At 36.4% G+C, this 13,582-nt stretch overlaps 1 protein-coding gene and 1 pseudogene across 1 annotated transcript in view; one reads left to right on the plus strand and one right to left on the minus strand.

Moving 5' to 3' along the window:
• The window catches only part of ARHGAP24 (Rho GTPase activating protein 24), a 738,009-nt gene that overhangs the window by 133,685 nt on the left and 590,742 nt on the right, over positions 1-13,582 (plus strand). The gene's annotated exons all lie outside the window — the stretch shown is intronic.
• LOC144303946 (NADH dehydrogenase [ubiquinone] 1 alpha subcomplex subunit 1 pseudogene) lies at positions 6,023-8,929 on the minus strand (annotated as a pseudogene).

Consider the following 13,582-nt stretch of genomic DNA (forward strand, 5'->3'; position numbering starts at 1 on the left):
GAAACTCAAGAGCAATGCACTTAGAAGTTGTAGTCATCAAGAACTGAAAGCAGATTGAGTGGGTTGGGTGGTGGTTAGATGGCTGATGTTCCCTATGGGTGCTTCTAGATCTAAAGAATTGAATCATGAATTACCAACTGTAAACTGCAGCAGAAGAGGCCAGCAGGATTCAGAGTGGCAAGGTCAACCAAGGCCATAGTGCTTTAGAACAGTGGACAGCAGGGAGCATATGTTTAAGGATTAGCATGAAGTTATTTCTACCAATGCCAAGGGTACCACAATGCCCACAAAAGCATCTGTGTTGCACACTCTACTTTTCTTTACTCATGCAGATTCCTTAGAGGGGAAGTTAGTGAAAGGGGGAGAATATTGGAAACACTGAAAATTTTTATTCAGAGAAAACAAACCCGGTATGGATTTAATCCTAAGTCTGTAGCTGGAATCTGGATTGGAGAATTAGTTAATTTTTCCCCTCACTGGCTAGGGAGTCAGTCACAGGGATTATTTGTGGATAGGAGTTTGCTATAAATGAACTGAAAAAGCATCATTTGTTCTGCATGTTTAACCAAACTTAAAAAAATCACTTTATTAATGGTTTATAATTTTGGTATAAATTTTAGACAAATTATTTTCATTTATCTGAGTGTTTCACTGAAATCAGAAATCTAAAATGTACAAATTTCTCTTTGGAGTACTATGGAAGATTTAGCAAACATGCATAAGTGCTATCATAGTCTGCCCCTCCTCTACCGCTTCTTTCTCCCATTCTTCAATCATACTCAACAGCACCATCACTAATCAGTCGAAGGATTGTTTTTTACTGAGACAGGAAAGAGGCTGTGCAAATTTTTCAACATGGCACTCTAGGCAGCAACCATTAATTGTCCAAAGTTGGTGGAGGGAGGACATTTATTATACATTCCTGCACAATACAGAACTCAAAGATCTTTAATAGATGATCTCTGCCTGTGCGTAAATAATTTAATCCAGAAGATAAGTCATGTGTAGAAGTTGACTGGCAAACTAGGTAGCATATGCTATAGGATGTGTAAATGGTGGAGTAAATACCACAGTATTTCGCACAGGGAAGAGAAAACTGGAGCCTGAGAGCATCAAAGAAATGTTTATCCAAGATGTGTTTCTTCAGATGCACTCAGAAGCAATTTGGAGAGCTGGATAGAATCAAGGAGGAAATCCAGTGATATCGAGTGTGGTTCTCAAATTCCCAGAATTCTCTAGAATAAGGCAAGTATGCACTGTAACATTTGGCTTCAAAACCCCACTCTACCACTTACCAACTGAGTGAACATGGACAAGTGACTTCGGCTCCTTGAATCCATTTCATCAACTATGACAATGTGAATGATAATAAGAAAATCATAGTATTTTTTCAGGATAAAATGAAAAAACTTAGAAGGCACTGAGTTCAGTGCCTGGTGCATGGCTCAACAATGTAATTTAACTCCACTTCCTTTCTGTTCATCATTGTTTTTCATCTCCCTTGACTCAGCAAGTTTCTTTTACAGATTTTGTACCACATAGAGTCTTCCTTTTCATTATTACCTTGTATGACACTCTTCCAATTCCTATTATGCTAAAAAATTAAGAAAGGATCATTTTAAATAAATGTTTCTAAAAGGAGCCACAAAACCAAGAGTGCTTAATTTAACTGTCACAGATTTAAATAAACATAACACTTCACATTTTATATTTCACAAACTCTATACAATGTGCTTTCTCATACGTAGAATAGTTAAAATGATTGCATGTACTAGGGACATTGTGTTAAGGACATTACATTTTCTTATCATCTGCAAATATAGTTACTATATTTTGCTGGCTATTTTCTGTTCAAATTGCATAGTGTATAGGGGTATAGATACAGGGTAATTTAGTCACGTGACTCTTGTCATTATGCTGTCGGGTCACAGAAACCTGAGCTCAGCAATAGTGTTCGTTTTACTTCTTCCCAGCCCTCAGGCTAAAGTGGAAGTGAGGAGTTATGCACATGTGGAATTAATGGGTTTGTTGAGATTAGATTATAATTAATTAGATGATGTAATTCCACATTATCAATTTTTCTGCTGGAAATAAGCAGCATTCTGAACACCTGTATGGTGGGTCCATAAATGGTAGAAATTATGTTTCCCATGTGTTTTGGAGAATGGCTGTGGAACTTGGTGACTTGCCAACAAATGTAACAGTCAGTTTATAGCTAAAGAGGTGTTATGTGCAGTGTAGCAAATTGGGTTATGGAATGGCAAGGAAATCTCTCTTTCTTTCTCTCTCTCTCTCTCTCTCTCTCTCTCTGTGTGTCTCTGTCTCTCTCTCCATCTCTCTATGTCTCTAATTGCTGCCAAGGATATAGAATTAAAGGAAGTGAGGTAATTACACAGAGCAGAAACAACAGTATTTTTAGTAAGATTTTCTCTTGCTCCTAGAATCTTTATACTTGTGACGTTCCTGGACTGTTAGGATCCTGCTAGTGTGGGGAAAGAGGCTGAATTATTGCTACTTCCCTATTGTTTTTCTGTTTAAGTTTATATCTCATTAATGACACAAATAATCCATGTGTTCCTGTTTAGGAATTATTTAAATACATCAGGTTCTCCTAGTTCATGAAACAAACTCAGAACTAGCAATGCTCACTGGGGTGGAAAATGGAGTTGATGCCTGAGTGTCTCTCGAAAATAAGTCTGCCTCTGGCTTCCAAATGTCCCAGAATATCTGTCTCCCCGAAGTATTATTTGATATTTTCCTCTTTTACCAATATGTCTGGGGCCTCCTGGGAATTGAAGGATGAGAGAATCCTGCTGAGAGGATGGTACAAGTTATAAGAAGCACTAAAATTTACAGTTTGCCAGTTTGTTAATGTTAGCTGTCTTTTGAGATCAAAGGCTCAAAAGGATATCTAGTCTCTGGGTTCATGAGCAGTTTTGGATTTTTTTTTTTTTTATTTTAGTAAGACTGAGGCCTTATTCCCAGGATGTCTTCAAGTTTATCGCATGCTCAGGATAGCTGTAGTTTTAACATTGATCCCTGGAACAGTGACCCCTAGTGCTGGACGGAAACCAGTATCTGTCAGTAATAAGGGTTCCACTGGTCCAAAGTAAATTGGAAAAATGTTGGTTTTGCAAATTTTGGGGGAAAATTTCAGGGCTCTTTGAAATCCAAAAGTCAGAAGGTATTGCCCTATAGCATAGTAGGGCAAATGAATAAAAAGAGTAAAAAGATACAACTACATTTTAACTCATCTATTACAGTAGCTGAAAAAATCTAGTAGGGCAAATTGTAAAATCAGCAGCCACTCTGTTCTTTTCTCAGCACAGAGAAAGCAAGATATTCTCTAAGCATTGGGGTTTCATTTCTTTCTTTTTTTTTAAGGATTTTATTTATTTATTCATGAGAAACACACAGATAGAGGCAGAGACACAGGTTGAGGGAGAAGCAAACTCCTTGCAGGGAGCCTGATGTAGGACTCGACCCCTGAGCCCTGGGATCATGCTCTGAGCCAAAAACAGATGCTTAGCTACCCACGTGTCCCAGCATTGGGATTTCTTTTTTCTTTTCTTTTCTTTTCTTTTTTTAAAGATTTTATTTATTTATTCATGAGAGACACACACAGAGAGAGAGAGGCAGAGTCACAGGCAGAGGGAGAAGCAGGCTCCATGCAGGGAGCCCGATGTGGGACCGGATCCTGGGTCTCCAAGATCAGGCCCTGGGCTGAAGGCGGCGCTAAACCACTGAGCCACTCGGGCTGTCCAGCATTGGGATTTTAAATATTGACCAGCAACGTTGGTCACTGTCAGACAGAAATTATGATGAAAGGTAAATTAGATCATATTTTATATTTTGTGTATGTAAAAATAAAGACAGATGACCATGGGTAACTCTATTTAGAGAAACTGCTTAGGAAATTTACCTAGAAAAGGTGAATGCTAGGGAGGGTTTTACAATGATATTTTTTTCCTACTTTGATATATTTATATATTGTAGTATGATTGCTGATGTAGTGAAATTTATCACATTACATAATTATTACATAATATTATTGTCTCATTTATCATACTGTGCATTAGATCTCTATGCTTTACTTACTACTCATTACAAGTTTAACATTTACACATCACTCTTGTCCCCCACCTGCCATTTTACTCTGTTTTTTCACAGATGTAGCTTTTTAAGATTCCATATGTAAGTGATATCATACACTACTTATGTTTCTATCTGCCTATCTCACTAAGCATAATGTGCTTAAGGCCTATCCCTGTTGATGCGAATGGGAGGTTATCATCCATTCTCGTGGCTGAATAATATCCATTGTACATATATACCACATTTTAAAAAAAGATTGTATTTATTTATTTGATAGGGAGAGAGCAAGAGAGAGCATGAGCAGGATGGGGGGCAAGGGAGTAGGAAGAAGCTGACTCCCTGCTGAGCCATGTGGGGCTGCATCCTAGGACCCTGAGATCATGATCTGAACCAAAGGCAGGTGCTTAACTGAACGAGCCACCTAGGCACCCCATGCACTTTTTTTTTAAATCCATTATTCTATTGATGGGCATTTAGGTTGTTTCCATAGCTTGGCTATTGTGAATAATACTACAATGATCATGGAAGTGCATATATTTTGTCAAAATCTTGTTTTTATTTCCTTTAGGCAGGTGTGGAATTGCTGAATCATATGGCATTTCTTATTTTAATTTTTTTGAGGAACCTCCATATAGTTTTCCATAGTGGTTGGAGCAATTTACATTTAACCAATAATGTGTAACTATTCCCCTTCACTACATCCTTGCCAGCACAAATCTCTTGTCTTCTTGATGATAGCCATTCTAACAGGTGTGAGATGATATCTCACTGTGGTTTTGATTTGCGTTTCCCTGATGATTAGTGATGCTGAGCATTTTTCATGTGTCTGTTGGCCATCTCGGTGTCCTCTTTATTTTTTTTTATTTAAAAAAAATTTTTTTATTTATTTATGATAGTCACAGAGAGAGAGAGAGAGAGAGAGAGAGAGGCAGAGACACAGGCAGAGGGAGAAGCAGGCTCCATGCACTGGGAGCCCGACGTGGGATTCGATCCTGGATCTCCAAGATCGCGCCCTGGGCCAAAGGCAGGCGCCAAACCTCTGCGCCACCCAGGGATCCCTTGGCGTCCTCTTTAGAGAAATATTTAGTTCTTCTGCTCATTTTTTAATTGAGTTGTCTGTTCCTTTGTTATTGAATTAACTGAGTTCTTTATATATTTTGGATATAAATCTCTTACTTGATATATGGTTTGCAAAATTTTCTCCCAGTCTGTAGGTTTCTTTTCACTTTGTTAGTTGTTTTTGTGTGCGTGTGTATGGGTTTTTGTTTTTGTTTTGTTTTGTTTTGTTTTGCTTTTCTTTGCCAACCCTTTGAGCTTGATATAGTTTCTCTTGTTGATTTTTTTCTTCTGTTGTTTGTGTTTCTGGTGTCATACCCCCCAAAATGATTGTCAAAATCAGTATTGATGATCTTCTTTCTTATGTTCTCTTTTAGGAGTTTTATGGTAGTAGGTCATATGTTTAAGTCTTTGATCCATTTTGAGTCCATTCTTATGAATGAGGTGAGATAGGGGTCCAATCATTGTTCTGCATGTGTTTCTCCAGTTTTCTCAGTACCATTTGTTGAAGAGACTATCCTTTCCTCATTGGGTATTCTTGGCTCTCTTGTTGAATATTAGTTGACCATATATGCCAGGGTTTAATTCTGGGATCTCTATTCCATTCCATTGGCCAATGTTTTTATTTTTGTGCTACTGTTTTTATTACTATGGCTTTCTAGTATAGTTCAAATCTGGAGAGCATAATACCTCTGGCTTTGTGCTTTTTTTCTCAGGATTTAAGGTTTCACACAAATTTTAGGATTACTTCTTTATTTATTTTGCTACTTTGTTGTTTTTATTATGTGCTACATTAATACACTGCATAACCTGTTAGAAGGGGTAGATGAACATAATGAAGTTATTCTTCATCAATCAGAAAAAGGCTTCCTTAATTGATATTCTCTAACCCCTGTGATACACAGTAATGATTAATTCCAGAGATAGGCCTATCCCTTTGCATCAAACCCCACTGATATGGATAATAGGCAACTGTTTTTTTCTTGCCCCCATTGCTGAACTGTGGATGTGTGCAGTGGCTGTGCCAGAGATGACCGAGCACACAGCTGTGACTTTGATCTCAGGCAGAATCTTGAACCATATTACACTGCCGTTGCCAGGACCTAAAGGAGACCCAGTTGGTACTGTTTCTTTTATTTCTATGACGAATGCCTTTGGTATTTTGATAAGTATTGTGCCGAATCTGTAGATGGCTTTGGATAATATGGTCATTTAAAAAATATTAATTCTTCTGATCCTTGGAAATGGGATGTGTTTCCATTTGTTTGTGTCATTTTTGATTTCTTTCAGCAAAGTTTTGTAGTTTTCTTGTACAGGTCTTTCATTCCTTGGTTAAATTTATTCATAAGTATTTTGTTGTTTTTGAAGCTATTGTGAACGGGATGGTTTTCTTTATTTCTCTTTAAGATGCTTCATCATTAGTATAAATGAATGTAATTGATTTCTGTATTTTTTTAAAAAAGTTTTTATTTTAATTCCAGTTAGTTAATGTACAATGTTAGATTAGTTTAAGGTGTACAATATAGGAATAACACTTCCATACGTCACCCTGCGCTCATCACGACAAATACACTCCTTAAACATCATGTATATAATCCATCATCACAGCCACCTCCCCTCTGGTAGCCATCAGTTTGTTCTCTATGGTTAAGAATCTGTTTCTTGTTTTGCCTCTCTCTCTTCCTTTTTTTCTTGTGCTGGTTTGTTTTGCTTCTTAAGTTCCACATATGAGTGATGTCATACGATATTTGTCTTTCTCTGATTAACCTATTTCACTTTGTACAATACTCTCTAGCTTTATCCATGTCATTGCAAATGGCATGATTTAATTCTTTTTTATAGCTGAGTAATATATATATATATATCAATCACCTCTTCTTTATCCATTCATTTAGTTGTTGGATACTTGAGCTTTTTCCATAATTTGGCTATTGTAGATCATGCTGCTATAAACATGGAGGTGCATGTATCTCTTTGAATTCATATTTTTGTATTTGTTGGGACCAGTTTTGTGACCTAATATGTGACCTATTCTGGAGGATGTTTCATATGCCTTTGAAAATAATATGTATTCTGTTGTTTTAGAATGGAATGTTCTGGATATAGCTGAGAAGTCCAACTGGTCCTTATTCAAAGCCATTGTTTACTTGTTTATTTTCTGTGTAGACGATTTGCCATTGATGTAAGTGGGATGATAAAGTCCCCTACTAATATTGTGTTATTATCAATTATCAATCAAATTTATATTTGTTGTTAATTGTTTTATATATTTGGGTGTTCCCATGATGGGTATAAATATTTACAATTGTTATGTCTTCTTGTTTGATTATCCCCATTATGATTATATAATACCCTTTTTGGTTCTTTTTACAATCTTTGTTTTAAAGTCTACTTTGTTTGACATAAATATTGCTATTCCAGGTTTTATTTATGTCCATTTGGGTGATAAATATTTCTCCAATCCTTCCCTTTCAATCTGCAAGTGTCTGTAGGTCTAAAAAGGGTCTCTGGTAGACAGAATATAAATGGGTCTTATTTCTTTTTATCCATTCTGACACTCTGTGTCTTTTGATTAGAATATTTAGTCCATTTACATTCAAAATAATTATTGATACATATGTATGTATTGCCATTTTATTACTTGTTTTGTCATTACATCTGGAGACTTTCTCTGATCCTTTCTTGTCTTTGTAGTTTTGGTCTCTCCTTTGCACTTAGAGTCTCCTTTAATATTTCTTGCTGGGCTGGTTTAGTCATGAACTCCTTTAGTTTTTGTTTGCCTGGGAAACTCTTTGTCTCTCCTTCTATTCTGAATGATAGCTTCGTCAGAGTATTCTTGGCTGCAGATTTTTCCCCTAAAGCACTTTGAATTTATTATACCACTCCTTTCTGGCTTGCCAAGTTTCTGTTGAGAAGTCTCCAGCTAACCTCATGGGTTTTCCTTTGTAAGGATTTCTTTTTTCTTCTTTTGTTAAGATGTATTTATTGTTGTTGTTGTTGTTGTTATTATTGTTATTATTATTTTAGAGAAAGAGAGAGAGAGTGAGAGAACTAAAGCACGAGAAGGGGCAGAGGGAGAGAGAAACATATTCCCTGCTGACCATGGAGCCCAATGTGGGGCTCAGTCCCTGGACCCTGAGATCATGACCTGAGCCAAACTTAAAAATCAGACACCCAACTGACTGAGCCACCCAGGCACCTCTTTAAGGACTTCTTTTGTCTTGCTGTTTTTAAGATTTTTTTCTTTATCGCTGTATTTTGCAAATTTAATTATAATATGTCTTGGTGTTTGCCCGTTTTTGTTGATTTTGATGGGAGTTCTCTGTACATCCTGGATCTGAATGTCTGTTTCCTTATTAGATAGCAGGAAGTTTTCTGCTTTTATTTCTTGAAATAAATTTTCTTCCCTCTTTTCTCTCTCTTCTTCTTCTGGGACTCCTATAATATGAATGTTTTTATGCTTGATGGAGTCACTGAGTTTCCTAAGTCTATTCTTACATTGCACAATTCTTTTCTTTTTTGTTCAGCTTCATTATTTTCCATTATTTTGTCTTTCCATTATTTTTATCTTTAATTTGTTCCTCTGATTCTTCCAGCCTGTTTTCATTACATGAAGCCTGTTTCAAATTTTGTTTGTTGCATTCTTCATCTCTGATTATTTTTTATCTCTTTTTTTCCCCTGTGGTAAGAGTCTCACTGACTCACTGATGTCTTCTATTCTTTTCTCAAGTCCAATTAGTATCCTTATGACTGTTCCTTTAAATTCTCTATTAGGCATGTTACTTCTCTGTAGAAGCCAACTTGTTGGCTTAAACTTGTTCATAGTCTCTCTTATGATGCTATATGTTACTGTAGTATCAGTTGGAATGTCTCCTTTTCATTTATAATTTTTTTGAGTCTTCTCTTTTTTTTTCTTAGTCTAGCTAAATGTTTGTCAACTTTGCTTATCTTAAAAAAAAAAAACAACCCAGCTCTTAATTTTGTTAAATTTGTTTAAAAATTTGGTAAATTTGTTAAAAAACCAGCTCTTTAATTTTTCTCTTGTTTTTCTGGTCTCTATTTCAGTCGTATTCACTTTGATCCTTATTATTTCCTTGTCCTGGTAAGTCTGGGTTTAATTTATTCTTCTTGGGATGCCCAGGTGGCTCAGCAGTTGAGCACCTGCCTTCGGCCCAGGGCGTGATCCTAGAGTCCCAGGATCGAGTCCCACATCGGGCTTCCTGCGTGGAGCCTGCTTCTCTCTCTGCCTGTGTCTCTGCCTCTTTCTATGTCTCTCATGAATAAATAAAATCTTAAAAAAAAATTTGTTCTTCTTTCTCTGGTTCCTCGTGGTGTAAAGTTAGGTTGTTTATTTGGTGTTATTCTAATTTATTAATACATACATTTTTGCTATAAATTTTCCTGTCAGAACTGTTGTTGCTGCATCTCATGATATTTGATATGTTGTGTTTTTATTTTCTTTTGTTTTGATATAATTTTTTATCTAGATTGTCCAAGGTTTTCTGAAAGGGCAATTTCATAGGTGTGGGTAGCCTAGTTCTTTATCTGGTTGTTTTCCTAGTAGCTGTGTCAATCAATTGGAAATATGTTTATTCAAAATAAATGACTTTTGAAATAAATACCTTAGCAATCAAAAGCTGAAGGCCAATTACTTATGCTATAGTACTCCATTTCTCACAACTTCGTTCTGCCGTATGTTTTAATTGTAGAAGTAAGTACCTCTTTCTCACTCCATCCTTCCGCCTCAGGGCAAATATTTCCACCCAACTGGAAGCACCAGCCACTTAAAGCAGCTTAAAGGCTGAACTGAAATTGTTGTCTAAATTCTCCTTCAAAAGATGAAGAATTTATTTCACTTTTATTGGTAATATCTATCAGGGTCAAGACACAGATTTTTTTTACTCCACTAACAAGATAAGACTAGGAATTATTTAATTTATGCCATTTAATTGGTATGACTGGTCCTAGAATGTAGTTATCATTCAAGTCTTTGTTTGAAGCTATAGCATCTCTTTTGTCTCTCTGATGATACTTTAAATCAAGCTAATTTGTCTAACCTGAATGATTGTACAAACAACCAAACTCTTAACTCATTTCAGAGGTGATTAATCATCTCACAAAAAACTTTTACTCTCTTATACTGTAGTTGTCTAAGAGGGGTTATATTTTTCAGCTACTCTTATATTTAAGTGGGTTCAGGGTATTGGTTCTTGTGAGTAGAATGTGAGGGGGGATGAATTCTGCCAATTTCTTATTTTGGAAGCTTTATGTAGATAAACACAGGTAGATGTTCCAACTTCTTGGAAGACAGATGTTGAGGATGGCAGAGCCATGAGGTAAAAAGAGTTTGAGTTCTTGAGCAACACTTAGAAGAGAGAAACTGATCAAGAATACACGTTAGATTTTATGAAAGGGAGAAGTAAACTATTGTGTTTTAGCATTATAAATCTTAATTTTTATCGGTTAATAGTACTTAAATTTGGAATGTGTTTCAGCTGTAATATCTAATTTAACATCTTGTTGCTTATTCAGTCACCAAATATTTCCAGAGAACTTAACTACATACACACACACACACACACACACACACACACACACACAAATAATAGATAACATTTACAGAGAATTTATTGTGGCAAGCACTAAGGATACTTGGAAAAGAAGACACTTTTGGCCTCAATAACAATGAATTGCCTTGTTTTCCAGAAATCTTCCATGAGTGGTGACTTTCTCTGTTCCTGGCTTTTCACTCTTTTTTTTTTTTTTTTTCTGTCAATAGCGAGTTTTCAAGGCCCTGTCCTCCTACTATTTATAATCAATCCTTTTGCTCAATTATCACTTCTATAAAAGGCTTCTAAATCCATTTTTCTGGCAATGTCCTTTTGCTGTTTTCTAATTTTTCATTACAATTATTAACAGAAAAACTTTACTTGCATGTCTACCATCATCTTAAGTTCAATGAGGAGGCAATATAGAATATGATTGATAGCATAACAAAAAGAAGTTTAAATCATGATTAAAGTTAAATCTTCCACAGCAAGATGACTATTAATTGAATAACCAACTGTATTATTATTGTGTCTATCAATAACTTTTTTCCTATAAGGAAATGCAAAATGCATGCAAACTGAGTTTTAGTCAAAATGAATTTGTGTGTTTCTTCAACATAAATAAGCTAACAATGAACTGCACCCTCTAAGATGAGTTGTAGCTATAGTAATTCAAAGGCTTTTACTTTCACCTTTTATTCTGACATAAAAACTGCAAGCACCTCTTTACCAAGGAAACCTTTATAAAAGTGTTTGTCAATTTATACCTCTTCCTAAGCTCTGTATAGAATGAGGGCACGAAGACAAGGGTCTGAGCTTGAGAACATCTGTCCTATGTTGTTGGAAGAGCTGATGACCTAGTTATCAGGAGCTTTATTTGCATATAACTACTGGAAGATTGTGTGAAAGAGAAAGACTGGACACATTGGAACCTGGCAGGTTTTGCCTCTACCAATCCTATACTAAGACCCATAAGTTATACAATCATAAAAGCCACTCCTTAAAATCTCTCATGGTGTCATGATTAAATTGATGGAAAAGAGTCAAGTCACTCAAGCCTATGGGGTGTATTCTGGTTGGGGATTAATGAGTGATAATTTTAGACATAGCAATGAAGCATCACTAAAATTAACCTCTGGCATCATCCCAGGAAATTAGTACCTGATTCCTAGAGAAAGACATAGTGAGGCAAACTAAAAAGAGTTCAGTGAAGATGACATATCACTACAGGTGTGTTGGAAGCAGGCACACAAGGCATCTAGATTTTAGATTTTCTTTATTTCCTACACATTCACATCCTTTGGCACATTGTTCTTTGAAGCATAGCAGGGGAGAAATGGGGACTATAGCAATGGTGGTGTGACAGGAAGGGCACGTGTGGATGGGAAGTTTGGAGGCAAATTGAGAGGTAGATGTGATTGGGCTATGCTTTTAAAAAAGTTTGTCTGAATCTGTCTTCTGAGAAATTTTCCAGGTGCCTTCATAATGCCCTCTTCCTTCCCTCACTTCCTTCTTGCCATTCACCCTTCATTCTTTCCTTTCATATTTCTATCTTCCTAAGAATATTTATTGAGGGGCACCTGGGTGGCTCAGTCGGTTAAGCATCTACCTTCAGCTCAGGTCATGATCCTGGGGTCCTTTGATCGAGTCCCACGTCAGGCTCCCTGCTCAGCAAGAAGTTAGCTTCTCCCTCATGCCCCTTATCCTGCTTGTGCTCTCTCTCTCTCTCTCAAATAAGCAAAATCTTAAAGAAAGAAAAGACTATTCATTGAGTACACATGTACTAGACACTGTGTTAGGTGTTAGCAATACAAAATCATTGCCTTCAAGAGCCTTACATTCTATTGTGGAAGTTAAAATATAAATAAATTATAGAACACTGGGGAAAGTGTTATGATAAATGTATTCATAGTCTGCCTGAGAATCCAGAGGCAAATCGCTTAAGGATGGAGGAGTCAAGCAAAGTTCTTTGAGGTTGGGAGGGCTATGCTGACTCCTAGGGCCAAGAAGACTGGATAAAGCTCAGATGTGCAAGGGCACTCCAGGTAGAAATATCAAATATAGTTAATAATGACTGGAGTTGGAATGCCACGAGTTAATAGAATATCTGTTTTGCTGCTACTGATAAAAGGCATCTAAGCAACAACTGCTTCAAAAATTGAGTTCATCATCTATTTATCATTGTAGAATTATAGTCTCACTAGTACTTAAGACCATGAATATGAAATAGATTGAATATTTAGATTTGTCTAGAGCTGAGGTTTGTAAGGGAAAGAACAATAAAAGGAGAACAGGTATAGAGAAACTCAAGGAAAATGATGAAATCAGAGGGTTCAGACTATATTAAGAGGGAAACAAAGTCAGAAACATATAAATTAATGAATTCTTCTTGTCACTATTTTTCCTCATCTAATAGAAAAATATAAGCCGTTATTTGATTTATTTTTTCACTAAACAGAAACTCAAGGATAATGATGAAATCAGAGGGTTCAAACTATATTAAGAGGAAAACAAAGTCAGAAACCTATGATTTAACTTTCTCTCATCTAATAGAAAAGTACAAGCCATTTTCTTATTTTTTTCACTAAACATCAATGGAGGGATCCCTGGGTGGCGCAGCAGTTTGGCGCCTGCCTTTGGCCCAGGGCGCGATCCTGGAGACCCGGGATTGAGTCCCACATCGGGCTCCCGGTGCATGGAGCCTGCTTCTCCCTCTGCCTGAGTCTCTGCCTCTCTCTCTCTCTCTCTCTGTGACTATCATAAATAAATAAAAATTTAAAAAATAAATAAATAAACATCAATGGAGTGCTGATAATGTGTCAGGATAAGAATTAGGACCTAAGGATGCCAAAATGGAATCAGAAATGATCCTATACTCAGAA

The sequence above is a fragment of the Canis aureus genome, chromosome 33 (genome assembly GCF_053574225.1).
Source record: "Canis aureus isolate CA01 chromosome 33, VMU_Caureus_v.1.0, whole genome shotgun sequence".
Lineage (NCBI taxonomy): Eukaryota > Metazoa > Chordata > Mammalia > Carnivora > Canidae > Canis > Canis aureus.